General features: G+C 41.8%; 1 long non-coding RNA gene across 1 annotated transcript in view; it reads left to right on the forward strand.

The window, feature by feature from the left end:
• Nucleotides 1-27,516, forward strand: part of LOC309339403 — a 314,171-nt gene that overhangs the window by 20,556 nt on the left and 266,099 nt on the right. Inside the window, exon 3 of the long non-coding RNA XR_014155307.1 lies at nt 4,288-4,464. This is a non-coding gene — a long non-coding RNA (uncharacterized lncRNA). The remainder of the gene's footprint in view (nt 1-4,287; nt 4,465-27,516) is intronic.

The raw sequence follows: 27,516 nt of genomic DNA on the forward strand, positions 1-27,516 counted from the left end.
GATTTCTGTCGCCAACTTTTAATTTAATGTATCTAAATTCATTCTGCAGATAAAATGAATATCTGCATCCTTTGGCTATAACACTGTAGATGCTGTATGTCATTTAATCGCCCTCAGCCCAAGTCTCTATCCTTGTAGGGAGCAAGCTTTGTCATTTAATCCAGTCTCCCCTTACTCTTTAGTCCCAGTGCATCATGGATTTGTAGTTATAATTATTTCATGAAACGCTTGGGTATAAAAAAATGTCTATACTATATGTTTATAATTTGACAGTTGGTATAATACCTGTATCTGGAGACCCAGAATTTTACTGGTGCACATCTGTTGGTTACTCTGTGAGTCTTGGAGAAAACATATTAACCAATTAATGTATGCAAAACCCTTTGAAGATGTAAAGCCCTGTTAAAGAGCTAAGGGAGATGGCCAACTAAGCAACATGCATTTTATTAACTTATATTGCTAAATATTTTTAGTAGTCTCTTGAAATTTACGCTGCTGAATTTATATGAGAGAACAAACAACTAATAGGGTTATGGATGGAAGGGAAAAGGAAGATGTCACTACTTTAGTATCTGAAAGCTGTTATAAGCCTTTTAGTTAGGTCACATTTTGGAGCAAAGTTGCTTGACAGGCAAATTGTTTATGAATATAATTAATGTAGTTCCGTTTTTAATAACCAGTTTGCTGTCAAGAGAGTTTATATATGGATAAAATGTATGTGCTATAAAACTTTAATTTAACCAGGTGAGTACTTAATAATATTTCCTCGAAGTCTCAGTTGCTTTTTTTTTTTTTTTAAAAAAAATAAACCTTTTCAGTCTTCTTTTAGACAAAAATGCCCACCTTTGCTACTTGAAATCATGGTTGCCTTCATTTCTCCAAGAGATTACGGATGGGACTGTCTCCAGGTATTATTATGCCTTGTTTGACTACAGAAATCAGCGTTAAGTGTTCTGAAGCTCACTCAAGCATTTTCCAAGGCATCTTCCATACCCTCCTGGAGCAAGAATTGGATTTGTTAACACAGACTTCCTCAACCTCGGCCCACCAGATGTTTTGAGACTACAATTCCCATCATCCCTGACCGCTGGTCCCACTAGCTAGGGATCATGGGAGTTGTAGGCCAAAAACATCTGGAGGGCCGAGGTTGAGGAAGCCTGTGTTAACAAAATGCATAGATTTCCCCCCCCCCATGACTGTATCTGTTGGTACTTTTTTTTTAAGGTGCCAGCTGATGTCAACAGGCAGGGAGTTCCAAAGTCTGCGACACTAAAAGATCTTACAAACGTGGAACAAGTTTTATGTGGTACCTTTAACAATGTATTGATTCCTATTAATGTCTTAATTCCTGATATAGGAAGAAGGGGGGGGGGAGGTAGCCTGGGTTTAGGACTTACTGGAAAAGGTTCCTAAGAGTTTTTTGTGGTATTTGGGCGTTGGATTGACATTGCCTTGATTTTATACCGTCTACACAAATTCTTGCTTTCCCTGTGTGCAACCTTTGCCATTTGTAAATGACCAGTTTACTGCAAAATCCACCATAAGAGTCCAGAATTCAGGTCTTCGATTTCCCACCTCTAAGGGAATAGAGTAGTATGAAACAATGATAGTAATGCTGGGCCTATTTTGAGTCTGAGTAAATCTCCTAAAAAGTGGATATGTTGAAAATAGTTGAAATTCAGGATACGGTGGTAGTTAAAGTTACTTTCACATTTGCAGAAACTGAAAGTATTGTGTGTAACAATGTAGTTTTAGTTGGTCAGACTTGGACAGGACTCCCTCAGACCAAGACTACTACTGATTAGAAATATTCAAAAATATGAACCTATTTATACTATGCTTATCTGGAAAATGTATAGCTTGAAAATAGGCACCCTTGATTTACATTTATGAAGAATAAAGCATGTGTGCACTAAAGATGGAGACTCTTGAGAGTCCCATGGACTGCAAGAAGATCAAACCTATCCATTTTTAAGGAAATCAGCCCTGAGTGCTCACTGGAAGGACAGATCGTGAAGCTGAGGCTCCAATACTTTGGCCACCTCATGAGAAGAGACGACTCCCTGGAAAAGACACTGATGTTGGGAAAGATGGAGGGCACAAGGAAAAGGGGACGACAGAAGACGAGATGGTTGGATAGTGTTCTCGAAGCTACCAGCATGAGTTTGACCAAACTGCAGGAGACAGTGGAAGACAGGAGTGCCTGGCGTGCTCTGGTCCATGGGGTCACGAAGAGTCGGACACGACTAAACGACTAAACAACAACACTAAAGACATGCACCAGCCTCAAGAGCCTTTATATATATATATATATGTGTGTGTGTGTGTGTGTGTGTGTGTGTGTGTGTGTTATTTCCCGGGCAGCTCTCTAAGGGGCCTCCACTCCCTCCCTGCACTCTGACCCTCAGGAGTCATTTCTGATCTGCATTTGACTTCAGGAAGCAGGTTGATCTATTCTGAATTGCTCTGTTCTCCGTCCACTTTTACTTGTGCTTCATGCCCACAACAGCTATGTTTCCCATCATGCAGTATTACAAGGAAGAAAAAGAAAAAACTATAACTCCCTCCTCTCTTTTGACAGAAATTAATGAAATACACAGGCATAGCAAAGGGATTAATCTTGCCAAATTGCAAACAAATCCATCCAGGGGCTTGAGGGCTGGGCACCTTTATTTTTATTTTTTGAAAAAGGAAGCATCTAACTTTTGGGAGGAACTGGATAACATTTGCAGCCTTGGTTCCCCTTTCTGAGAGCATGAACTCAACCAGATTTCAGAAGGATAGCTACTGTGGCAGCAATTGCATGTTGGAGTGTGTAAAAAGGGGAATCGCTAAACCTCCCATAATGCTTTGTGGGCAATTGGCTTCAAAATTGCAGGCATGAGAGAGGTGCCCCTGGATAACAAATCTGTCAAACTGCAGACAGATCGTTCCAGGGGCATTTGTGCTCTGCATCTTTAAAGTTGATTAGGAGAGTAGCAGAAAGTGAATCACTTTCCTCCATATGATTCTGTTCCTGTTTATTTATCCCTCCCCCAATCCGCTGGGATCTGATAGCCATGGAAAAACTTCCCTCATTTTATGGAAAGCAAGACATGTCCATTGCAAAGCAGCGTGTTGTTAAGTTTTGCTTATGGAAAGCTCCACCCTTTCCGCAGCCCCAACTCCCACTAACTTTATGGCTAGTAAATGAGACATAGGTTTTCTCTGGCAAGATATTATATGCACTTTATGTAACTGCACTTTAAAAAAACCTATTGAGTTATGAAGTACAAGGAGGCACTCTGTGTGTGACACACCTGCTTAAATATTTTTTGGAATTCGTAAGTTGTATCTACCACTGTGTATTTTTAGCGTCTCATAGGTGTTTACATATGTATGCCAAAACATGTAACGAAGTTGATTCTCTGCCAAAACAAAAGCTGCCATTGTACCATCCAAATGGGCTACAGATTGTTGTGTCCTCCACTTCTGGTACAACTTCCATTCAAAAAGTATCAGCTGTTACCTGCATGCTCACAAGAACTTTCCTTGGCAGGAGACCAGCTGGCAGCAATGTGGGGGGGGGGCAGGGCGGAGAGATAAGAAGATAAGGCTTACTAAGGCAGGGGATCCCAAGTGCCCTGCGTTACTGGCATTGCTGATTATTCTGCAGATTCAGAAAACAACTGGGCTGAAGGTGAGAGAGCATAGAAGGAAAGCTCCCCCCCCCTTTCCATTTTCTGTCTAGAAAAATAATATTGGTGAGGCAGAATGTCTGACTGGTTAGGAACCACTTGAGAAACTGGGCCCTTGTCTCTACACCAAGGTTATATTTTACTGCCAGTAACATATAGAAAAAAGGTAATTGCTGCATAGTTAAGGACAGGCTTCCTCAACCTTGGCCCTCCATATGTTTTTGGCCTACAACTCCCATGAGCCCTAGCTAGCAGGACCAGTGGTCAGGGATGATGGGAACTGTAGTCTCAAAACATCTAGAGGGCCGAGGTCGAGGAAGCCTGGCTAAGGATATGCCACTTTTAGGTGGCAATTCTATACCTACTTACTTGGAAGTAAGACCCATTGAACTCAATGGACTTATTTTCAAATTGACTTGCATTGGATTATGTTTTCATTTACCAAATTACTGGATTTTCATTTAGATGCCATGGAAAGCCATAAAAAGAAGCTGTTTTATAACCTGAAAAAGTTTACATCCCTGTTTCTTTCTTTTCCAGCAGAAGGGCAATATATATATATTCATTTTTAAAAAATATATATTGATGGATTCTTTGTTTTATATTTCAGAGCACTGAGCATATGGCCATTTCTGCCTGTGTTCACAGCTTTGCAGCAGTGCCTGTCAACATCCACCAGAGAGCAGAGCAGCTCTAACACCCGGGTCTTTTATGCTTTGGAAATCAATGGAGACAGCTACACAGCCAGATCCTGGCCAAACAACATGGATTGCAGTTCATTTCAAAGGTCAGCGCATATTTAAACTTGCTTCATTACTTCCACCTTTATGCCTGAGATTTTCATTTTTTGAAAATCAGTTTACCTAGGTTCCTTTAGAGACAGAAAAAAAATGAAAGTGCTGAGTCCTATTTTCATTTGGAGATATCAAGCTTTTTATCAAATTATAGTGGTGGCGTTTCAGAATATTTCATATCTGATCAGAAAGAAAATCCAAAAATAATTTTCTCTTTATTCAAGAGTCTTTCAGGCACTAGGACTGTTTTATTTATTACTTGATATCCGTGCACTAGTCAATCATTTTTGAATTCAGACAAGAAAATAGAATTCTTATTTTTAACAGTGTATTAAAAAAAATCCTAAAAATGTGTACTGTTGAAATGCTGTAGGTTTTATTTCTAGCATAAAATTAGAGACCCACTTCTCATTCTGCTGAATGTATAATGTTGGTTTTAACCACAATAGATTATAATGAAGCTGTACATTTAAGAAAAGCATCTTACATTAGTTAATTATGGGCGCTACACCTCCTGTGTATTTGTACAGCAACATTTATCTTTTAGCTTTCAGGCTCTTGGCTGCCTTGTATCATTGAGAACACTTCCATGTAGCTCTATTCCGAAATATTGGTGCTTTCACGTTGTGTGCCCATGCGTGTGTGGAGCATTTTTTAATGTTAATGTTTCATCTGAATATGATTCTAAAGAATGGATCACCTCTTTTGTTTATTAGCCCAATAGAACTGTTGCTCTGCTGTATAACTCAGTAACATTTACTGGAGGAGAAATAAGGACTTCGGGGACCTAATTTCAGATCTTGCAGTCCTTTTGTTTTCTATGAATATATGAAACAAACCAAAACATAAGTCTTCAAGTAGTAATTTTCTCTTCTGTGATGTGTTCAGCGACCATTGCTTTCTTCAATAAATTAATCCCCACAGCCTTCCCCGCAGAATTTTCATCTCTCATACCTCAAGAACTGCAGCATGATGAGAAGGAAGCCAGAAATGGCCTTCTTGAGGACATAGCCCTTGCAGGCAGCCCAACTCGTAGTGCTGCCCATATCTTCTTTCTGACACCCAATATAGTTCCCGTGTCAGGAGAAAAAGCATTGCTTAATGTCAGTGCTAAGTCTTACAACCTTAAGCAGGGATAAGTCAACAACATGTGACATGATTGTCAAAACATCTACACTTGCTGCCCATCTGCTGCCGAGCCTGGTTCAAGGTTCTTGCATGGTTCAAGTCCTGAATGACTTAGATCCAGGATACTGTAGGGACTGCCTGGACTCTTATATCCCAGATCGATCACTGAAATCATCTGTAGGAATGTTGTTGGTTTTCCCCTGACTTGGCAAGGCTAATTTGACATCAAAGTAGAACCAAGCCTACAGTGTCACTGACCCAGTTTTGTGGAATGATTTTCCAGTTTCAGCAGGAATCTTCTATATTCAACTTTACATGCTTGCCAAAAAGTTTCCTTTGCTGCGAGGCTTATGCAAGCAATTAACACAAATATTTTTTGAAATAGTTGGTAATCCGTTATTTATTTGTTTATTTAAAAAAACCCACAGCAGTGGCTTTTATTATGTATACAGTCATACCTTGGAAGTCGAACAGAATCCATTCTGGAAGGCTGTTAGACTTCCAAAATGTTCAAAAACCAAATCGTGGCTTCTGATTGGCTGCAGGAAGCTCCTGCACTTTTTGTGGGGAGCAGGGCGGGAGATATACAGCAATTGACATAACCACGAATGCCAATACTTGATGTTCATTCTGGGAAGTTCATCCTAGCTTTTCCATGAGAAAAATTGTGTTCTGGCACAATCTATTTAACTATGCATTACAGTAATGATTCAGGACACTAAGCCTGCACTATATTTGATGAATAATGGTTCCAGAGTGGCTGGGGGTTACCACTCCAGTATTTTATGTTAATAAGGAAGACCTTATAAGATGATAAAATTCCAGAAGAGATTTCCTTAGCCCCAGTTTTATACATGGTATCTAAGTGAAAGGACAGGATTTCTTAACCCCTGAATTTACCAAGTGCAGCATATGAATTCCTCCTAATGGGTCTATGTTTACTATGACTTCTTCAAAAAAGGAACTATAGCAGAATCCTTAAAACGTAGCAGTTTTTGACCTGTTCAACACACTGCCATTGTAGGTACTGTGTGCAAGACAATAGAAGAAATAAAACTGATGACTAAAATAGTTAATATCATCCTTATGCTTGTGGATTTCAGTTTGCTGTATGAGCAAGAGTTCCCACTCTTAGCATTCGTACTTGAAGTATGAAGTAGCAGCCACTGTGGTATTTAGAGCTTAGGGTCTTTAAGCCACAAGGAGCACTGGTGCAGACTTAAAGATTCAAATGTCATTAAGCTTAATATTTTTTCAAACTTCTTGTGGGCTTGTAATAAGCTTACTCTATGTGCTATATGATAAGACAGGATGAGGCTAGAACATGTATTTGACAAAATACCAAAAAGAGCTTTGGTAAAGTTGCTATAGCTAAGAAGCCTTACGGCTAGTAGGGACTGGATTTGTATTTATTTATTTTAGGCTACAGCAAAAAAATGGCAGATGATTCACACATGATTCTTTCTTTCTCTCTCTCCTCATGAGTAGCCTTGACATTCCGTGGATTATGGTGGCCATGGGACTTATTATTTAAAGGGGAAGGGATAGCCCTCAATTTAAAGGAGTCCTCTGTTTGAAAGACTGTCTGTTCCAAGCCTAGTTTACAAAAAATGAACAGTTAGAAGACAGAGCAGGGCCTTGAAGCTGCCCTTCAACTGAGCAGCCAGCTAAGGAGGCACACAGACCAACCGGTCACCCAGTCTTCCACACTATGGGGATATATACTATATTTCTATTTAGCTTATAGTAATTATCACTAAATTTGTACTTATAAGCAAAAGTAGCATATTTTGGGCATATATCTTTTTGGGTTGTGCTTTAGTGTCTACTCTGCTTTGAATGCATGTGTGCATGAAGAAATGTAACATGAACTGGGCAATCACAGAGACGGCCAGCAAAAATTTCCGAGTGACTTCTGAGCTTGGTGAAGGTTTCTTGACCCACTTCCAGAGAAATGAAGCCATAAAGTGTTCCATGAATGCCTGACAGGCCCCATGGAAATCAGCACTTCATTATTAATGGTACCAGTCATAAGCAAGTAGAATCAGTGGTGATCCAGATCTTCCACCACCTTCTGAGAGCGTCCATTCCAGCTCTTACTGTCAGAAAATTCTTCCTGATGTCTAGTCAGAATCTGCTTACCTGAAGCTATTGGTTTGAGTCCTACCCTCCGAAGCAGGAGAAAACAAGCTTGTTTCATCTTCCATGTGACAGCACTTGAGATATTTGAAGATGGCTATCTTCAAATCTCAGTCTCCTCTTTTCCAGGCTAAACATCCCCAGCTTCTTCAACCGTTCCTCATAAGGCTTGGTTTCCAGGCTCTTGATCATCTTGGCCCATGCACAATAGGCTTCTGACAGTGAGGAAATTCTAATGGGGCTTTTGGATCTTTTCTACCCGAATGCACAAGTGGGATTTGTGTGTGTTTTTGAAGATTAATGAATTTAGCTCTGAGAGGAATTCTATAACTGGAAAAAGATTATTTTCCACAACCTTAAGATGGAACTTAAGTTTTGGGGTGATAAGGAGGTTTACATTGCCTTCAACCACTAAGTAATGCTACTCAGTCTCGCTTCTATTTGCCCATCATATAGTTTAACACATAAAATAAAGCTGAAGGTTTGTTACTGTAAATAATGCCATTTCTCTTCATTTCTGCTCTCTGTCTTTCAAGGGACCCATGTGTTTTCTTGTGGGAGACTGATGTGTTACGCTGATTTTATCATTTAAAAAAATTAGAGGGAACATCTATTATAGTTTCTTGGTCTCAATACCCCTGGTGCATCCTAGCAGAGGCTAAGTCTAATTAAGGCTGCATAACATTGCTTGCACTCCACCTTAATAATATTACAAAGCACAGACTATATATTATTCCCAAATCACCATCCTCCCTACCGTTTTATTTAACATCCAGTCTTGAAGAAGAATTCCAGAGTACTCAAAAGATTGCTTTTGAAAGCGACATTTTTGATGATCCTAATAATGATATCCTATTGTGACTTTCTGAAGTTTTTCCAAACATGACCTGTGTTTCTTTAGATATAGTAGCAGATAACACCCGCCACCCCGAATTGCATAGTTTTTATGGCTATGGGCTTGAAGGCCCAACTAGATGTGAATTTAATTATGTGGATGCAATTAATGTGTATGCTTTTTGTTATGTAAAAAAAGCAGCCATGGGGTAGTCTAAGCAGCCTTGGGGCTGTGAAAATGGGGAGAGAAAGGCTAACTTTTTCTCTGCCTGCATCAGGCTCAACAAACATGGCCGATTGAAGCTGCTGTTTATATTTCAAGGAAGCTTCCATTGGTGCCAATGGGAGCCTTGTTTTTCTGCTTGGCAGTCACATTAGATAAATAATGGAAACTATTATATTGTGGATCTCAGAAGGATGTTTTTAGATGCTCAGCTATAAGCTTGCTACAACAAGCTTCCTTTTCTTGCCATCTTGTCTTAACTGGGTACATCAGGCTGTTGTGGTGGTCTACATATATTACACATTATTGTTGTTTAGTCATTTAGTCGTGTCCGACTCTTTGTGACCTCATGGACCAGAGCATGCCACGCACTCCTGTCTTCCACTGCCTCCCGCAGTTTGGTCAAGCTCATGCTGGTAGCTTCGAGAACACTGCCATCCCCTTCTCTTTGTGCCCTTGTGTAATAATGTGTAATATTACACATTACATTGTTATAACTTTATACAGGCATTCAGCTAAGACCACTCCGCAACAGACAAAAGATTGTAAATTCTTTATTGACATTATCTTTTGGCCATAATACAGAAACTGCAGTTCCAGTTTCACAAGTTAGCATTATTAATACAATGTTCAAAATGACATTTAATAGTAATAGTTGTCCATGATTTATTTTAATGTCATCTCTTGTGCATCATTGTATCTACATCTTAAGAAAGAATTATGGAAAAGAAAGATATCTGCAAGGCAGACTATGTTGTTTACCACATGAGTTTCAAACATGTGGTCCTTTTTCACTTCTCTCTGGAAAGTACAGATAGTGCGGTCACCTGTCACAACTTGAGAGGATTGCTATTCCACAGAGAATGGACAGGGGCACACAAAGCCCTGCTCCAAGATACTGCAGAATGAGTTTCTGAGATCTTTGGAACTTTACAGTAGAAACTTTCTAGCAGACTGCATCAAAGAGATAAGGAGATCTCTCATGTAACCTGTTCCTGAGCTGCAGAGGACCTTATATGTTAGCAATAGCACCTTGAATCTGACCTGGTAGCAGACTGGAAGACAGTGCAAATCCCACAAGTAGTCTGTTAAATGCACAAGCAAAACTAGCTGCTGTGTTCTGCAGCTTCTGGGTAGCCTCACGCAGAACGCATTACAGGAATCCAATTGTAAGGTTACCAGAGCATGGCCCAGCTGTCCTAATCCAGGAATTGCTGTAGCTGTATTACCAACCAAAGTTCTTAATTTATGAATTCAATCCCTAGTGAATTAGACCTCCTCTAGTCCACTTGGTTTTCATGCATTGTTTCAGGAGTGTCACGGTTGTTCTCAGGATCAGATGAGATTAATAGAAAAAGTAGCCGGCTGTCCTCAGCATTTTGCCATCACTCCCCAGAAAAAAATGGGTGTATTATGAACAAGATTCAAATGATTCATTGTATAACTGGAAGATGAAGGACTTTTCTATCACTTTTGGACAAGAATTCAAAATTTTAGGTATTAGCTATCATGGATCTGTATCATTTGGATGCAGAAGCTCCCATGTTCAGCCCTGAAATCTAAGGTTGGGAGAATGTCCCCTGGAGACCTATTGACCAATGGAGTGGACACTACAGTGGTACCTCGGGTTAAGTACTTAATTCGTTCCGGAGGTCCATTCTTAACCTGAAACTGTTCTTAACTTGAAGACCACTTTAGCTAATGGGGCTTCCTGCTGCTGCTGCACCGCCGGAGCATGATTTCTGTTCTCATCCTGAAGCAAAGTTCTTAACCCGAGGTACTATTTCTGTGTTAGTGGTGTACATAACTTGAAGCATCTGTAACCTGAGGTACCACTGTACTGGTCTGGAGGGGCTGGAGGCCTACCTCAGTATAAGGCAATGGATAATAACATACAGTATATATGCGCTCCACCACCACCACCCCAGCAAACTACAGCTAAATAGAATCCAATTTTTGTCCATTTCCTACTTAAGCATATTGTGTAAGCAAGAATCTCAAAAACAAACACACAAAGTGGTCTCATGGGATCTAATTCGCTATGTGGTATGAGTATGATGGCTAGTAATGTCTGCTCTTGTTTACAGTATGCAAAGTGCTCTATTATTTTTTATCTCATTTATATTTGCAACAACCCTGTTTGGTATATATACAATCTCTTGCCCAATTCTTATTAATTCAGGGGAATCCCACTGGTTTCTGTGACCTTGCAGCCAGTTGGAGGGGTGGGGGAATTGGCACAGCCTTGTTTGAGGCTGCCCAGAATAACCTTGGTTGCGTCTTCCATAGGCAAACTTAAAGTTTTGCCTATTGCAGAACGTTGATGCCGGACACTGGTAGGCACATAGGAGTATTCAGTGCTGTGTGTGCTTTTTCTAATAGAAAAAAATAGGTGCTGGTACTCACCATGAAGTAGTTACACTAAGTGCCACATTTTTAACATTTGTAAAAAAAGTACCATTGAGTACCCTCAGGAAAAAAGCACTGACGGTACTCCTAACTCATTATTCTGGGCAAAAGTCAATATTGTCCAGACTATGCATATACCCCAGAGCTTCAGATGAATATTTCTGGTGAGGTTTTTTGTGTGTGTATCTGCTGCGTACATGTGTGTGTGTGTGTGTGTGTGTGTTTGCGCTGCGCTGGCCCGCACCTGTCCGTTTGTCAGCTTGCGCTTCGTTTGGCGGCTCGCACAGCTTCATCTGCCCTCTGCACATGTGATTAAATATTAATTAGGCTTCTAATATAAGCAAGTGAGTTCACAGGCCCAAGCGCCACATACATAATGCATGAGGTACCCGAAGGCTCAGCCTGAAAAGCTGATTGGCCACCTTGGATTTGTATAATTATGAAGTTTCATTATTAACAGTGGAGGCAGTGGAGAGATTTGCCTAGCTTGAGGGACTTTGAAAGCATAAGCTGTCTCATTAGGGAAAAGGGGAATAAGGCATAATATGCAAACTTGTTAGCAGGAGGGGGAGGGAGGAAAAAAAAAATAAAAATTAAGCCCCGTTCTTTAACAGCAGCATTGTGTGGGTATGTGTGTGGGTATATATTAAAAAATAATTTAAGATGGCGGGGAAAACCTGAAATTCAAATATAAGAGTTTGCCTGCTCTGCCTTTCACCACTTTCCTTTTATTCGGAAGGCTCTTTTTTGCTTCAAAGCATTTACGCTTCATATATAACAATCTTTAATATTTTACTGAAAAATCCACAGGTAGCTTAATAGGTTCAGCAAAGTGAGAGGTGTGGAGGTGTGAGAGAATGAAGACCGTCCAGGGTTCTTGCTAGAATGTGTGTTGTGCATGCAATTAAATCTCAAGGTCAAACAATTTACAGACAATTACTTTTCTAACATCTCCAGAAATGCCTGCTTACACGTCTTTAATTTTAAATGATACTGATATTCCAATTCTCCCCAAAGGTTAATGCTGACTAAATCCAGCTGTGACCTGACACGATGCGACAGCACACTGCCTAATTATCCTCTGGATAGTCATTTACTTTAAACCATTAAAGGAATAGGCTGAGAAGATGATTTAGAACTCTGGAAGAGAGAAAAAAACCCTGTTACTCTGACTTTTTTCTTCTTCTTGAAGCTAGGATGGGCTGGAAAATAAAAATAAAAATCTTGCTAAATGTTAGCCATTTGCTTGTGATAACAGAAAATTGTCCACCCTGCTTTCTCTCCCCTCCTCCACTTGAAAAAAAGAAGGCAGGTTAAATTGCTAACTAGTTCATTTTATCCATTGCCGGTGGCTTGGCACTAAATGTCAGTGACAAATTTTGTACTTGTCTTGAAGAATGAATTAAGTTATGCACAAAAGCTATAGTGCTCTTTTTAAGATGAGTGAATTGCAAAGAAACTGGGGGGGGGGAGTTGCTCTTTTGGGGAAAAAAAAGATTATATCGATTAAAGGCCTTTTCTATTGTAATGGAAGATAGGTAGTGGTTTAAGATAATTCTAAGAGTTACCTCCCACGGAGGCTGCAGTCCTTTGCTAGAAATTTCTCTAAGAGCTCTCATGTCACTTCATATAGCATGATTATTATCATAAGGCCATTTGTGATGGTAAGGAAAAAACAATTACAGAAGGCAACAACAATTATTGATTGACTAAAGTAAAACTTGCTCTCTTCCATTCAAAGAGGTCAGCTTTTTACTACTATTAGGTAAAACTTTTTTACCACACACACACGGTGCGTGTGTGTGTGTGATAACAATTTGCAGTACAGTATTGCCTGTGAAAAGCTGATAAGGAAGAATAATTTATCCAACAATTTGTATTTGAAGAATCTAACAGAGACTTCATAATCCATCCAGCTCTTACCTGTTGGGAGCGGTTCTCCCCTTTCATTTATGAGTCAACAAAATATTAAATTACACATGTTAACATCACATCAATTAATGTGCTCTAGCTGTCCCTTTGAATAAGTCTCTACCTGCCCTCATTTAGCAGTTATAACTTTTTTGGTGAGTCTTCAGAGCCACAAACTCTGTAAATTTGCTGCAGTGTTGCACCCTCCATGTGGAACACCAACACTCTACATTAGGGCTGTAACATTTCAAACACTTACTGAAAAATGATTCTTAGAGTAGGCTTAATAAAGTTTCAATAGCTAGTACTAACTTCTTATCCTCAGGAAAAGAAAATCCTCCTTCACATTCTTCAAGTTTCAAGAACTCTCTCTAGACCCAAGGACCCATTTTCTACTGTCACCACTTGTCCCAGCAGAAGCTGCCTTAGAAGATACATAAAGCATACACTCAAAGGTGGCTTCTGATTGGTGGAGCAGAAGGCAAAGAAGCCATCAGTAGGTGGGACCAGAGCTAATGATAGGCAGAGCCAACTAAATCTACTTTTGTCCTCCCTCTTCCTGCCTACTAAGTTGCACAAGGGCAAAATTGAAGCTGGGGAGGAGAAAGCTGACAGTTAATGCCCTTCTCCTGACTGGATGCAAGTGAGAAGGCAGGCAGGTGAGAGCTGGTTGAGGATAGACTAATGCTGGTGAGGCACCACCCAATTTGCCTCAATGGACCAGTCTCCAGTGTTTGGGTGCTTGGTACCATGAATACCAAACACATGAAGGATTCTCCAAGAGTGCACCCTTATAGACCTGCCCCTAGCCTCTGCTAAGACATGTCCCCCAGCTGACATGGGATCTGCATTAGTCTGAAGGTGGTCAACACATGTACAAATGTATTCAAGCAGGGCTCCCCTCCACAGGGGCGGCAACACTTTTTGGTCAGGGCTTGCATTGCTGTGGAAGAACCGAAGCATGTACATGCATAGACACATTGGGCCTCCTTCAGAATAATACCAGCCAAGCCCCCTAGATGAAGCAAATTAGCATTTAGGGCAGGGGTAGTCAATGTGGTACCATCCAAACGTTATGGACTGCAGTTTTTATCCTTTTTGCCCATTGGCCATGCTTGCTGGGGCCGACCTAGGAGGCAGGGCTAGCTGGGTATGTTCTCAAAAGCCCCTTCATTCAGTCAACAACAAAGGTGCCAAAGGGCTAAGGTTATTGCATTATTATAAAGCCCCAAATATGCTCTTCTCTTTAGGCAGAGCCAAGTTGTTTAGTTTAAGTCGACTTATACTGAGTGCAAGGCAGATTTTACTCTGAGTCTTTGTGTGAATTAAAATAATAGAATCATGGAATCTCAACTAAAGCATCCATGACAGATGGCGATCCAATCTCTGCTAAAAAAAGCCTCCAGTGAAAGAGTCAACCACCTTCCAAGGAATTCTGTTCCATTGTCAGAACAGCTCTTACTGTCAGAAAGTTCTTCCTGATGTTTAGTCAGAATCTCCTTTCTTGTAAATTGAATTTATTGGATTGAGTCCTACCCTCTGGAGCAGGAGAAAACAACCTTGCTCCATCTTCCATATGACAGCCCTTTAGATATTTGAAGATGGTTATCATATCTCTCTCACTCTGTTCTTTTACGGGATAAACATTAAACTCTCACGCAGCCTGCCAAATTGATACTTAGTAATTTAAGCAAAATTATATATATACAATATTGCCAATTCTAAAAAAGTTTTCTCACTATCAAGTTTGTGCTCAAGTTTGTGCTCCAAGTTTAGAGAAAACACAAGTAAATTTGCCATGTGATTGATAACTTTCTATGTTCAGTAGGGCTCTGTTCAAAAAGAGAATGGGAAACTCTTGGGTGAAGGTTCTGTTTATTATTTACCAAATTTAAAATCATGCAAACTAAATAATGTTACTGATGATTGTTTGATTAAGCCACATGCTTTTGAGAGCAAACTTCAATGGGTTTGAAATTATTTATTCACCATAAGGGTTGTAAATGCAATGCCAATCTATGTGTGTGTGTGTCAGCTTAAGAACTTAATTCGTTCTGGAGGTTCGTTCTTAACCTTAGGTACCACTTTAGCTAATGGGGCCTTCCGCTGCCGCCGCACGATTTCTGTTCTCATCCTGAAGCAAAGTTCTTAACCCAAGGTACTATTTCTGGGTTTGCGGAGTCTGTAACCTGAAGTGTCTGTAACCTGAAGTCTGTAACCCAAGGTACCACTGTATATGTGTGTGTGTGTGTATTTGCAAGGAGAGTAGCCATGGGATGCTATTCACTATCTTCTTGTTATTAGCTGGGCTTTTTACACTGCATATATCACTTCACCTTTATACCTTCCTCCCTTTTCCTTTTGTTACATAGATCCGTGCCCATCATATGAGAGCAGGTGAGCTTGCTTCTCTTCTCTGCTGTTATACTATTGGGCCAGTTCAACTTTTCACTGTCTTTAAAGAGATGAGGAACTAATAGACTGGATATATTTTGCATAGGACTCCTGGTATTATTTCCTGCATCCCTTTCCATCTCATCCTTTGAACACATGGGCCCATAATTCTTCTATATTTGGTGGAAGGAGCCTTGACAACTCTCAAAACAACAAGTGCACAGTTGCCAGTGCTGTGGAAATACATATATTTTTTATTACTGTTGCTTGTTAAGTTTCTCCACCAAAGGATTCGGCAGTGTTTAATGGCTCATCTTGTAATATTTCCACAACTCCTCTTTGTACAGATATGGAAATCAAACTATCCATATCAGATGTTTGTTGTGTCCCTGATTTTCACTGGTTTTTATTAGCGTGAGTGCTGCCATACAATGTAAGTGTTACATTATTTAAGTAAGTGTTTGTGCAGCTTCCATAATCTGCTTCTTGGTGAAAATATATGGTTTAAGGTCTGCACCTTCTCCAGACACTATGGGCAGTATCTAATGTACTTGTTCTGTTACCACAATGATTTCTCCCCTCTCCCCAGATGTGTTCCGGAGGGTTGGGAGAGCTCCCATAAAAGATCTCAGGGGAGGCAGGGGGGAAGCTCCATTGCACACGTGTAAATCGTTGCACTAACAGAGTGTGTTACATTGGATGTAGCCCCAAGGGCCCATTCCTACAGTGGCCCTTTCTGTGCAGTTGCTACTCTGGTAGAATTTGACCTGAGGAGATAAAAAGGGCAGATGACATGTCTACTTCCCAGGTTAGCATCCTCCACATCTAAGAAAGCAATTATAATGTTCAGGTAATGTAAGATCAGGCCCTTGGAAAAACAGCTCATATCTCCAGAGAGGTGCATTCTTTGTGTTTTCTCGACTGGAGTATACACAAGGTATGCGATGCTCCCCGATTAACTTCTGATGCTGTTATTTCAAATTTTCTGTTTATGACAATTTCAGATGTTTTTGGCAGACAATCCAAGGGGGACTACAGCAAGAGCAAAACAAAAGCTGGGATTTATTTAATTTGGCTTTTTCAAGTGCTGTTTTGGCATGCGGAGTGTTCTGGCTCTAAGGGCATTGTATAAATAGAATCTGCATTTTGCGGTGGTGTTTACCAAAATCCTCCTTGCCTCACACCCCTGTAAACCTTTGATGGTTTTATTATTCAGGGGGGGGGAAGGAGGCAGAATGCAAGGAAAGCTACAGAATGATTTAACACTGTGGGAACCTAATCAATAAGGCTGTTGTAGAGAGCTCCCAGGGAAGAGAGCTGTTTTCCATCCAGATGATAATGAGGCAGACTAGCAGCAACCTCTAGAGATAAATACTGGAGCAGTGATTTTTTGTGGTGCTGCTTTCTTAGTTACTAATTAATAGTTTTGGGGTCAGCAAGACACCTTTTGGCCTCTATGATACCTACAAACTTTCTTATGGTTAGTCTCACTTGACTTTTCTACCATCAGGGGTCACTCTAGGCTGATTAAATCATGCCAAATCTAACTAAACAGAATGTATGCATACTCAGGCAATTAATTCCTGAATCCTACAGTCTTCTCTAATTTTCATTAAGTAAATTGCTTAATTTTTATTCAGATCCCTAGATGATGGAACTGGTGCATTTTTTAAAAACATTTTTATTTACTGTCCGTTATAATCTGTATTATTTCTTCAGGAGGAAATACTTGGGGGAAGCAGTGTCAGGCATGTTGGGTGGCCACTGATGCATCACCAAAAATAATACAAAGGAGGACATATATTTGTATATGCTGATTTAGATGTATAGATGCAAATTTGGAAATAATTGTAGTTCAAACAGAAATATAAAGCATCTAAACATAATGCAGAAGACTGTGAGCAGGTGGCAGGACGTAGTAGAACACGTCTTTCAGGTTCAGAAGGTCCCAGGATCAGTTCCTGGCATCTCCAGGTAGGACTGGCAGAGGCCCTTCATGAAATCCCAGAGAGCTGCTCCAGGGCTGTCTTAAGTATATCTGGCGCTGTGGTGCAAAGATCCCCCCCCCCCCGTTGCTGACCTTTTTACGGCACTGCTGGCAGCTTTGCGGGGCTGGAGAAGGCGGGCAGCAGCTGGAGGATGGGTCCTTTGGCGGGGAAGAGGCGGAGGCTCTGTGCGTGGTGCTGCTTCAGCGAGGAGGGCAAGAGCAGCGAGCTGATGCCAGGAGGTGCCGCGCCCAGCCTCCGCCTCTTCCCTGGTGCCCTCCAGAACTTGGTGCCCCGGCGCCCTGCGCCACTTGCCTCTATGGGCAAAATGCCCCTGGCTGCTGCCAGCCAGTGTAGAATATACTGAGCTTGATGAGCCCAACTGTTTGACTTGGTATAAAGTAATTTCCTATGCTCCCATGACCTCTTCCTGCTCCGTCTGGTGCTAACTGTAGGGCCCTGTCCTTTCTACTTATGGCTCTGTCTTTAAATGTATTTTTAGCTGGGATTTTAAACAGAGAACTCCTTCAAACAGAAGACGGATAAGTAGGACAATGTCGCCACCCTACAAATGTGTGAAATAGGGGATGGAGTTAAAATCCTAAAGTAATTTCAGTATCCTAATGTTGTAAAACACCAAAGGTGCAGAGAAACAACAGTTGCCTTTTTGTTGGATGATAGATTGCTTATCTTGATATAGGTAAAAAAAAGGTGAAGGACCCCTGGATGGTTAAGTCTAGTCAAAGGCAACTGGGGTTGCAGTGCTCATCTTGCTTTCTGGCCAAGGGAGCCGGTGTTTGTCTACAGACAGTTTTTCCTGGTCATGTGGCCAGCATGACTAAACCCCTTCTGGCCCAACAGAACATTGTGATGAGTGCCAGAGCGCACGGAAATGCTGTTTACCTTCCCGCCACAGCAGTACCTATTTATCTACTTGCACTGGCAGGAGCTGGGACAGAGCAACAGGAGATCACTCCATCACAGGGATTCAAATGGCCGACCTGATCAGCAAGCCCAAGAGGCTCAGTGGTTTAGACCACAGCGCCACCCGTATCCTTGATCTACAAGTTTCCAGTAATGTATATATGTAAATATACCAGTATATTTATCAGGGCCTTGGACTGGCTGTGGGCTCCTGTCAAGTGTCTCTGGGTCTGTAGCTGTAGAGCTTTTAAAAGAATAATTTTGTGTCCAGGAGATTAAAAAACTCCAGAATCTTGCCAGACAGAGAGGTTCTCTTGTAGGTAGATTTATGCATTTGTAATTTTCACATTAATTAGACACATAGCTGCAGACAAGGATGTAAGTGGAGAAAGCGTTGCCATAATTTTAACAGAACCAGCCTTCAAGTGTGAGAAATTGAAGGATTTTAGTCTAAAAATAAAGTTCTCCAAATTTATCCCGTAGCTATGTTTGGTAAATTCAGTTTTTGAATATGCCTGTGTCTGGTTTTGTGTTTTTATAATTCTTAGGTTGTAAAAAATAAAAAGCACCATGATGTAGTTGGTTAAAATATGATAGTAGTGAATTAAACTACACCAGTATGCCCGTGTACCCCCCTCCCCCTTTCACAACAACAAGCCCTTGAGACTATGAACATTCATTTGATTTTTCTGATCTTAGATGTTGTGTCATCTTTGATAATTTTACACAGCAGATCAAGCTTTACTGTAGTATGCACTGAAAACATCACATTAACGAGGCCTTTAAAGACTCACAGGTTTCAAAAAGACACATGTGAATCGCTAACAAATCTTATGCACTATGGGAAAAAAAAGTGATTTTACATGTTTCTAAGAGATGTTTTCCTTTTTTTAATTTTTGAAAGGTTTATACCTACATGCTAAATGTGGCATTTAAAAGGTAAAGGTAAAAGACCCCTGACAGTTAATTTCTGTCGCGAACGACTCTGGGGTTGCAGCGTTCATCTCGCTTTACTGGCTGAGGGAGCCAACATTTGTCCACGGACAGTTTTTCTGGGTCATGTGGCCAGCATGACTAAGCCGCTTCTGGTGAAACCAGAGCATTGCACGGAAACACCGTTTACCTTCCTGCCAGAGCGGTACCTATTTATCTACTAGCATGTTGATGTGCTTTTGAACTGCTAGGTTGGTAGGAGCTGGGACTGAGCAACGGGAGCTCACTCCGTCTTGGGGATTCAAACCTCTGACCTTCGGCAAGCCCTAGGCTCAGTGGTTTGGACCACAGCGACACCCACGTCCGATAACTCAGATAACAGCATTTTATTTTTTTCCCTTTTTAACACAGTCCTTTCATTTCTTTTCTTTTCTTCAGATAACAGCATATTTGACCTATGGCAGCCTTTGCCAATTTTGAATCCCTGAGATGGTTTGAACTACAACTTCTGTCAGCTCCAGACAGCATGGCAGTATTGGCTAGAGCTGATGGGAATTGTAGTCCAAAACAATCGGGGTGAAGCCTGGCCAATAGTATAAACACTGCCCTGCACAGGATGCCATTTTTTAGGATAAGGGGGATTCTTTGAGTCACATCCCATTGTTGTGAAGAGACCCAACTACTTTTTAAGGTTTGATTGTTGCCTTGTTGGATAAGAATGGAAGTGAATGGACTATTGGCTGCAGCAAGATGTTGTTTGTTTCAAGCATCTGGTGTATAGCATGGATCATAACTGCAAAACGTTTTTGGCTATAGTGGCTAAGATTATTATTTTTTAAGAGTTTCCAAGAGTTGAGATTGCTTGATCAAAGCAAACCTCTGCAAGGAAGCTCCACTTCAAGCTGTTTAAAATAAACATTACAAAACCCAGATCAAAGCAAGCTCTTTTCAAAAACCTCCAATTAGGGCTGCTACTGAATTCCTCCTACAACCTGCAGCAGATCGTTTTCTTTTTGAGTGGGAGAGTTCACCCAAATCCACATGTTAGATAAATTCAGCTCCGGTCCTCCGAGCTGATATGGCCCATCTTGGCTTGAGCCCAGCAGAGTATAACCCAGAGTCTGCAACAGAAGGATGAGGCAGGTATGGCTCATAGCTGTCAACTTACAGATTTGAAAATAAGGGACCAGCAGCCTTGAAAATAAGGGACCAGCAGCCAAAATAAGGGACCTGCAGCCTCACCTGTTCGAGGCACTCCAGTCTTCCTGTCCTCCTGCAGTCTGGTCAAACTCATGCTTGTAGCTTCGAGAACACTGTCCAATCAACTTTGTAACCAGAGGTTCAACTGAATAGAATCTGAATCACATGCACCACAAGGCCTATGCAGCCTCAACTTAAGATGGCTCCCCGGCCTGGCTTTGCACTGCAAAGTTTGCAGCAGCACGTGCAACAAAATGGCGTCCAGCATTCAAAAACCCCCTCAGCTTGCATTAACTAGCCACACAGAAGTCACGCAAGCTCCACCCCCCAGTCGTTCTTAGACTTCTTATTGAGTGAGCAACACAGCCAAGCAACACAGTTGGAGCCTCCCTCCACCCTGGCCGGCAGAGAGGGAGGGAGGGAGAGGAGCTGCTTCCTTTGAAATTTAAGGGACATCATTTAAGGGACATTTAAGGGACATCCATCAATAAGGGACAGCAGCGGGACATGGTGCTGGAATAAGGTACTGTCCCTTCAAATAAGGGACACTTGACAGCTATGGTATGGCTACATTGCTAAGCTTTATTACTAAGCTATGCTGAAAGCATACAAATATACATCTTGTCTCTGTGAGAAGCAGAGAGCAATTCCAACAAGGAAACGACAGTACAAAGGAAACAGGAAACCAGTAAACGTCACATCCCGTCTCCCTTTCCCATGGGAATCCAACAGTATCTGGACTGTGGAATGAAAACAGAGTCCTGTGACTACCAGCAGCTGCTCAGTGAGGGAAACAGAAGCCAACATCTCAGCTACCATCTGGAGGGCTGCAGATTCCTCACCACTGGCTTAGCCCTAGAAAGATATTGCATTCCCTATTCCACAGGTTGGGAAAGCTAAACTAAAGCTCCAGCTTTGTGGAGGAGAGAGTTATACATTCCATGAGCACAAGTTGAGTTCTGCAGTGGGCAAAGCTGCTCCTCGAAGCCTGGAAGGAATTCCAGCAGGTGCTGTTTCATGCGACAAATGATTGAGAGAAGCATCTAACACACAGCATGAGCAGAATCTGAAGCGGAGACTGCAGCCAAATCTGAAGAGTTCCTAGCTATATTAATGAGATGCAAACATGTCTGGAGAAACACTGTATAGCTTTAGTAAGTTGACATTTAGGAATCGCAGTTTAAAAGACACTACTGAGCTCGTATAGGAAAGTGCTTTGGTATTTTGTTGGTTTTGCTTCCACCGGGAAAATTACTGTATTTCTACTGTTCTATAAATACTTTTCACATCACTTAATTTGGCCAGGTTCAAAGCAGACTGCCACTTTAGGCAGATGAATCACTTCAACCAGATCCAGCCCTTAATTGTAATTAAATTGCATGTCTGTTCCTCCAGATTAGTAACCACATATTGGTATTCCATAGCACTCACCATCAATATATCTAGAGTAGTACACAGTACAATAATAAATGCATATTTTATGGGTTGATAGCATCTTTATGTTTTGCTTTCATCAGTCAGAAGTATATAAAAGTATGGTCCAAACCTGAAGTTTATAGCTGATCCAAATATCACTATTAGGTCACCAGTGTTGCTTTCATCACAACTACATTCCTAGGATCATTTCCAGTTGTGAACCAAAAGAAGGATTAGGTAAAGGTAAAGGTACTCCTGCCCATACGGGCCAGTCTTGACAGACTCTAGGGTTGTGCGCTCATCTCACTCTAGAGGCCGGGAGCCAGCGCTGTCCGCAGACACTTCTGGGTCACGTGGCCAGCGTGACAAGCTGCAACTGGCGAGCCAGCACAGCACACGGAACGCCGTTTACCTTCCCGCTGGTAAGCAGTCCCTATTTATCTACTTGCACCCGGGGGTGCTTTCGAACTGCTAGGTTGGCAGGCGCTGGGACCGAATGACGGGAGCGCACCCCACCGCGGGGATTCGAACCGCCGACCATGCGGTCGGCAAGTCCTAGGCGCTGAGGTTTTACCCATAGCGCCACCCACGTCCCATTAAAAGAAGGATTAGCATTGTGTTATATACTTAAAGGCTGCTTTTGAATGTTGTGCTTTGATAGCCATTCACTCCAGAGAAACTAGTATAAAAATGAGCAACTGGAATGTTGGGTGGCAGCATCAAAATGATAATTACATCAAAAGGCCTTGGTTCTGTGCAGTTTAGCTAAAATAAGGCATCTTAATGATACCATATCTTGGTACTTTACTTGAACCAAGGGGACTACAGGGGAGGCTTTGTTGGAAGTGCTGCCTGTGATTGCCATCAAGTTGGCATTGACCCGTGACAAGGCCTTCTTAGTGGTAGCTCCCCATTTGTAGAATGCTGTTCCTGGTGAGGTGCAGTTGTCTCTCTCATTATCCAGTTTCAGGAGAAATTTAAGACATTCCTGTTACGCAAGGATTTGCATACTGAGAGATTCTTGCCATGGCTGCTTTGAAATTAGTAAATGAGAAGGGATATGATTGCTTTTAAATGTTTTTAGATATTTTTTTAAAAAATTAAGGTGATTTTTAATTGTTTTAAATGTGTTTTTATTTGATTTTAAATTGCACTGTTCTAATATTTTGCTGTTTGCCACCCTGGGCTCCTTTGGGAGAAAGGGCAGGATACATACTTAATAAATACAGTCATACCCTGGTAGTTGAACGAAATCCATTCTGGAAGCCGGTTCGACTTCCAAAACATTCGAAAACCAAAGCGAGGCTACAGATTAGCTGAAGAAAGCTCCTGCAGCCAATCAGAAGCCGTGGAAGCCCCATCAGATGTTCGGCTTCCAAAAATAGTTTGCAAACCGGAATAGTCACTTCTGGGTTTGCAGCGTTCGGGAGCCAAAATGTTCAAGAATTAAGCTGCTTGAAAACCAAGGTACAACTTCAATAAATAATGTGTTTGGAATGGGAGCAGGACAAGAAATGAATGATCTGTCACTTCAAAGCTATGCAAGATTATGGCTGATTCATTGTATATGGGGAAGCTACTTTTGCCACAGTTATTGTGAATTGTCAACTTTGTCTCTATAGTTCATGCTCTAATTTGCTGTCTGTTATCACTTGTTGATTGATTGCCACAATAAGATTGCCCTGTACACACAGCGCTGTCTTGCCAGTAATACCATGACTATAGTCAAAAGAATTGGCAGGCTCCAACTCTGGACAGAACACTGCTATCTTCAGATTGGCATTGTAGGTGAGGTATGGAACCAACCCTGTATTCCACTTTTATGTACTTACGCTAAGAAAGGACAGGTGGCATTTAAATCATTCCTGCATTAGAAAGTGTTTTACCTTTCCAACTTTGCTTGAAGGTTATTTGAGCAGGGGCATATTACATACAGAACTATTTAGGAAAAATATAAAGAAAAGTGGTGCCACAGGAAAATCAAGGCACTGGTTGCAGTGAAAAGAAAGGTGTAACCCCCATATATCCCCCTCAAATAAACCCGAGACAGTATGTGCCTAGACAAAAATTTCATAGACAAATATTTCTGGTATGCAGAAGCCTATAGCCTTTATTTAAAAAAAAAACCTGCAGAGTTTTAATTTAGTTTTCATAACCCCTGAAAAGCAAGCTGCTTTTCATTTTTAATATACAACATCAGGTATGCATGCAGTCACTGTAGAAACGTCTTAGAAACATTTGGCTGTACACAGGGTTCTTCTGCAGGTCTCCATACAGGGCTGTATTCAACTACCATATCCCATCAACACAAGGATTTCCACTTGCACTGTGAGACTTTTCCCATTCTGGCCCCACCCTCCACCCCTACATTGTGTGTGGCTAACACACATGTGGGAGAGGGCAAACATTCTGTTGCATAAGCAGAAATCCTTGTCTTAATTGAATGTTCAGGCAGCAGCGCCTGGTTTTCAACCCCCAGCTTTGTCGGATCATGGCTTTTAGTTCTGAATCCAAAAGATACTAGCAAAAATGTTACAACTTGATTTGAAAAAGAACTTGTACGGCACTTTTGAACACTACACATTCTATACTGCAGAACAAATTAGATTTGAACATCTGCATGCAAGAAATAACCAGGCACAGTAATAATAATTCAGGTTTGAATTCTAAGCCATCCCAATTCCCATGCTGCTGTGATCCCTTAATTAGTGCAAAATGCATGCAAAATAATGGCCCCTACTAATTCCAGGAGGAGTTAAAAAATTCAGAAGGAAATCTGTTTACTACCTAACTGGAATTTAGAGCTGAGTTTTCTGTGACAAGGGGATTCAGAGCATTACTCAAATTTTGGTATCAAATGATATCAGTAATTGGTTGTGAATAAACTTCTTTGCACTAGATTATTGTGGGCTCTTCTCCCTTCCTCCCATTTCTTTATTTTTTTGAAATTATATTGATCATATGTGAAAAGAAGATTCTTTGAACTGTAAGAAATACACCCATTAGTCTGAAGAAACACATCCCCTTGTCCACTTTGTACCTTAGATCACACGAAACAATGTTCAGAAAAATTCTTCTAACCTGAACATTTACACCATGCTTGTCAGTAAAGGAAGGAAGTAGCTAATAAAATAGGAGGTAACTGCCAACACCCCCTAGATAACACTGTGATGACCTGGAATTGGAAGACCTGCATCTTGTGTTCAGTGTTTGAAACTATTTCCCCTTCTGGCTGGTGCAGCTTTTCTAATATAACTTTGTGACTGACACTAATGAAACTATAGCATTTTCTGATAAGGCTTATATTTCACACACAGGTACAAGAAGTAATTTCCTGATCTAATTCCTTAATGAGCCTAAGTGTTGGGTGTCAGCCTCCCTGCATCTGTAAAGTTCCTATTTTCAATTAGGCTGGAGAACAATATTAAATGATTCAGCTACATTATAGGTTTTGTCCAGCACTTTATAGTAGCTTGAAATTTCTCTGACAGTACAACAGAGAGGTCTTAAAGTTCACTTTTTTCCCCTACCAGGGAAAGCCTAATGTATTAAGCCTAATGTATTTAAGCTGCCTAGATGGCATTTTTTGCTGGCATTTACATCTGAAGAAAGATCACTTCCCCTATCAGATGGGCAACAGTTGCAGCCTGGCACAGCTCTTGAGGGGGGCAGAGAGGAGGGGAGCTGCTGCCAGGGGCGGAGGAAGTGCGTGCGGTGGGCGCGGTGTACCCCAGGTGTCAGCACCGAGGGGGGTGACAAAATGCCTGGCGGCACTCACCGTGGGGCCTGCAGCATGCCCAAGCCACATGTCTCTCCTGAGAGTGATGCAGTGGCTTGGGCACCCACAGGCTCCACACTGCCCCAAATGGTCCACCCGCCGCCTCCCCCTCAGCTGTAGGGCGGCTGAGTGGGAGGAGGCAGGCAGACTCATCGGAGGCCCTGCGGAGTGTCCTGCCCCAGCTGGCCCCACCCCGTGGGCAGCTGGCCCTGCCCCAGCGGGCGGCTGGCACACGCGCCACCACAGGTGCCTAATCGGCTTGCTCCACCGCTGGCTGCTGCCCCTCCTCCTCTGTGACTGGCCAACATAGGCTGCCAAAGTTTAAATTTGAATCGGCCAATAGAGGCCTTCAAAGGGGGTGGGTCTTCGATGGCAGACTGCTGTGGTGAAGTCTTCACTCTGGTCTGTCTGTGGGGCTTAAAATCCAGCTGCGCTGACAACCAAGCAGCGGAGTCAGCAAGATCAACCTTCCTGCCCACCCTAATCTACAGTTCTGAAAGCACCACAATAAGCTGACCTTACTGTGGATTTAATCGGTTACTGCATTCAGGGTCAGGAAGGAATTTGCCTGCAAACAAATTGTGTTTTTTGCCTTCCTTATAGTAATCATCACAACTTTGGGTGTATAAAGCATTGGGTTGAATCCTTAGGCTCTTTCCAGGGAATGGGTGAGCTGGTTTACTACCTCCTTCCCTCGACTAGGTGCGATATATCAGGGTACCCTGGTAAAGGGGTCTGGGTTGAAGTTCCTGTCCTGAAGTCAAGAGATGAGCGGATGGGCCACAGGACTTCCATTTGCCACCTGGGGGAGGTTAGCTTAGTTGACCTGTGTCTTCAGGTGATCCCTAACCTGGGCATGACCCTGTTTAAAAACCTCAATGGGAGGCTATTGTACCCAAAGCCTAACTGCATCTGTAATCAAGTTGTGGCCTATTTAACTCCAGAATATTGTTGTGTCAATTCTTTGATCACCACTTTGTCCCTCCTCATCCCTGGATACACTGTGCCTGAGACCACAAACAGCCTTGTTCTTGTTTCAGAATGGCCTATCAATTGCATATCATACACGGTCATTTACCCAAGGTAGACAGGTATAGTATGGCATTTGGGGAGAGGGAAGGAAGTGGGTCATATTAAGACAAGATGTACGCCTGAAATGGCTAACCTGTGCCCCTCTAAATCAGCCTTTCTCAACCTGTGGGTCCCCAGATGTTGGACTACAACTCTCATCACTCCTAGCTAGCAAGGCCAGAGCTCAGGGATGATGGGAGTTGTAGTCCAACAACATCTGGGGACCCACAGGTTGAGAACCACTGCTCTAGATAATACTGGACTCCGACTCCCATCAGCCCCAGTCGGCATGAGTGACTTAGGTCGCTTCCAGATGACCTGTTCATTGAGCATTAATCTTGATTTGTTTGTCCAAAGTTTGTGGATGACATCGGCTATTTTACTGAGCATTCATTCAGACTTGTTTGCAGGGAAATAATGTGGCATCAAACAACTTTCCACCCTTTCCAGTGTACTTCTCCATCACTTTTCTTATCACAAAAGTCTGGTTTGTAGGGGAAAGAGGTTTTGTTGAAGGAGGGCACCAAATCAACTTTAATCGAACAACCTGAATTTACCCGTATGTGATTGAACCCCACCTGCAAATAGCTAGAGCCTAGAAGCGCCCTTAGACCAATTAAATTTGCGATGAATTGGGCGAGCATTAGCTTCACAAGATTAACCTCTCTCAATCTATTAATATACTAAAACCTTAGTACTC

The sequence above is a fragment of the Podarcis erhardii genome, assembly GCF_964252035.2.
Source record: "Podarcis erhardii genome assembly, chromosome: 3".
NCBI classification, from domain to species: domain Eukaryota; kingdom Metazoa; phylum Chordata; class Lepidosauria; order Squamata; family Lacertidae; genus Podarcis; species Podarcis erhardii.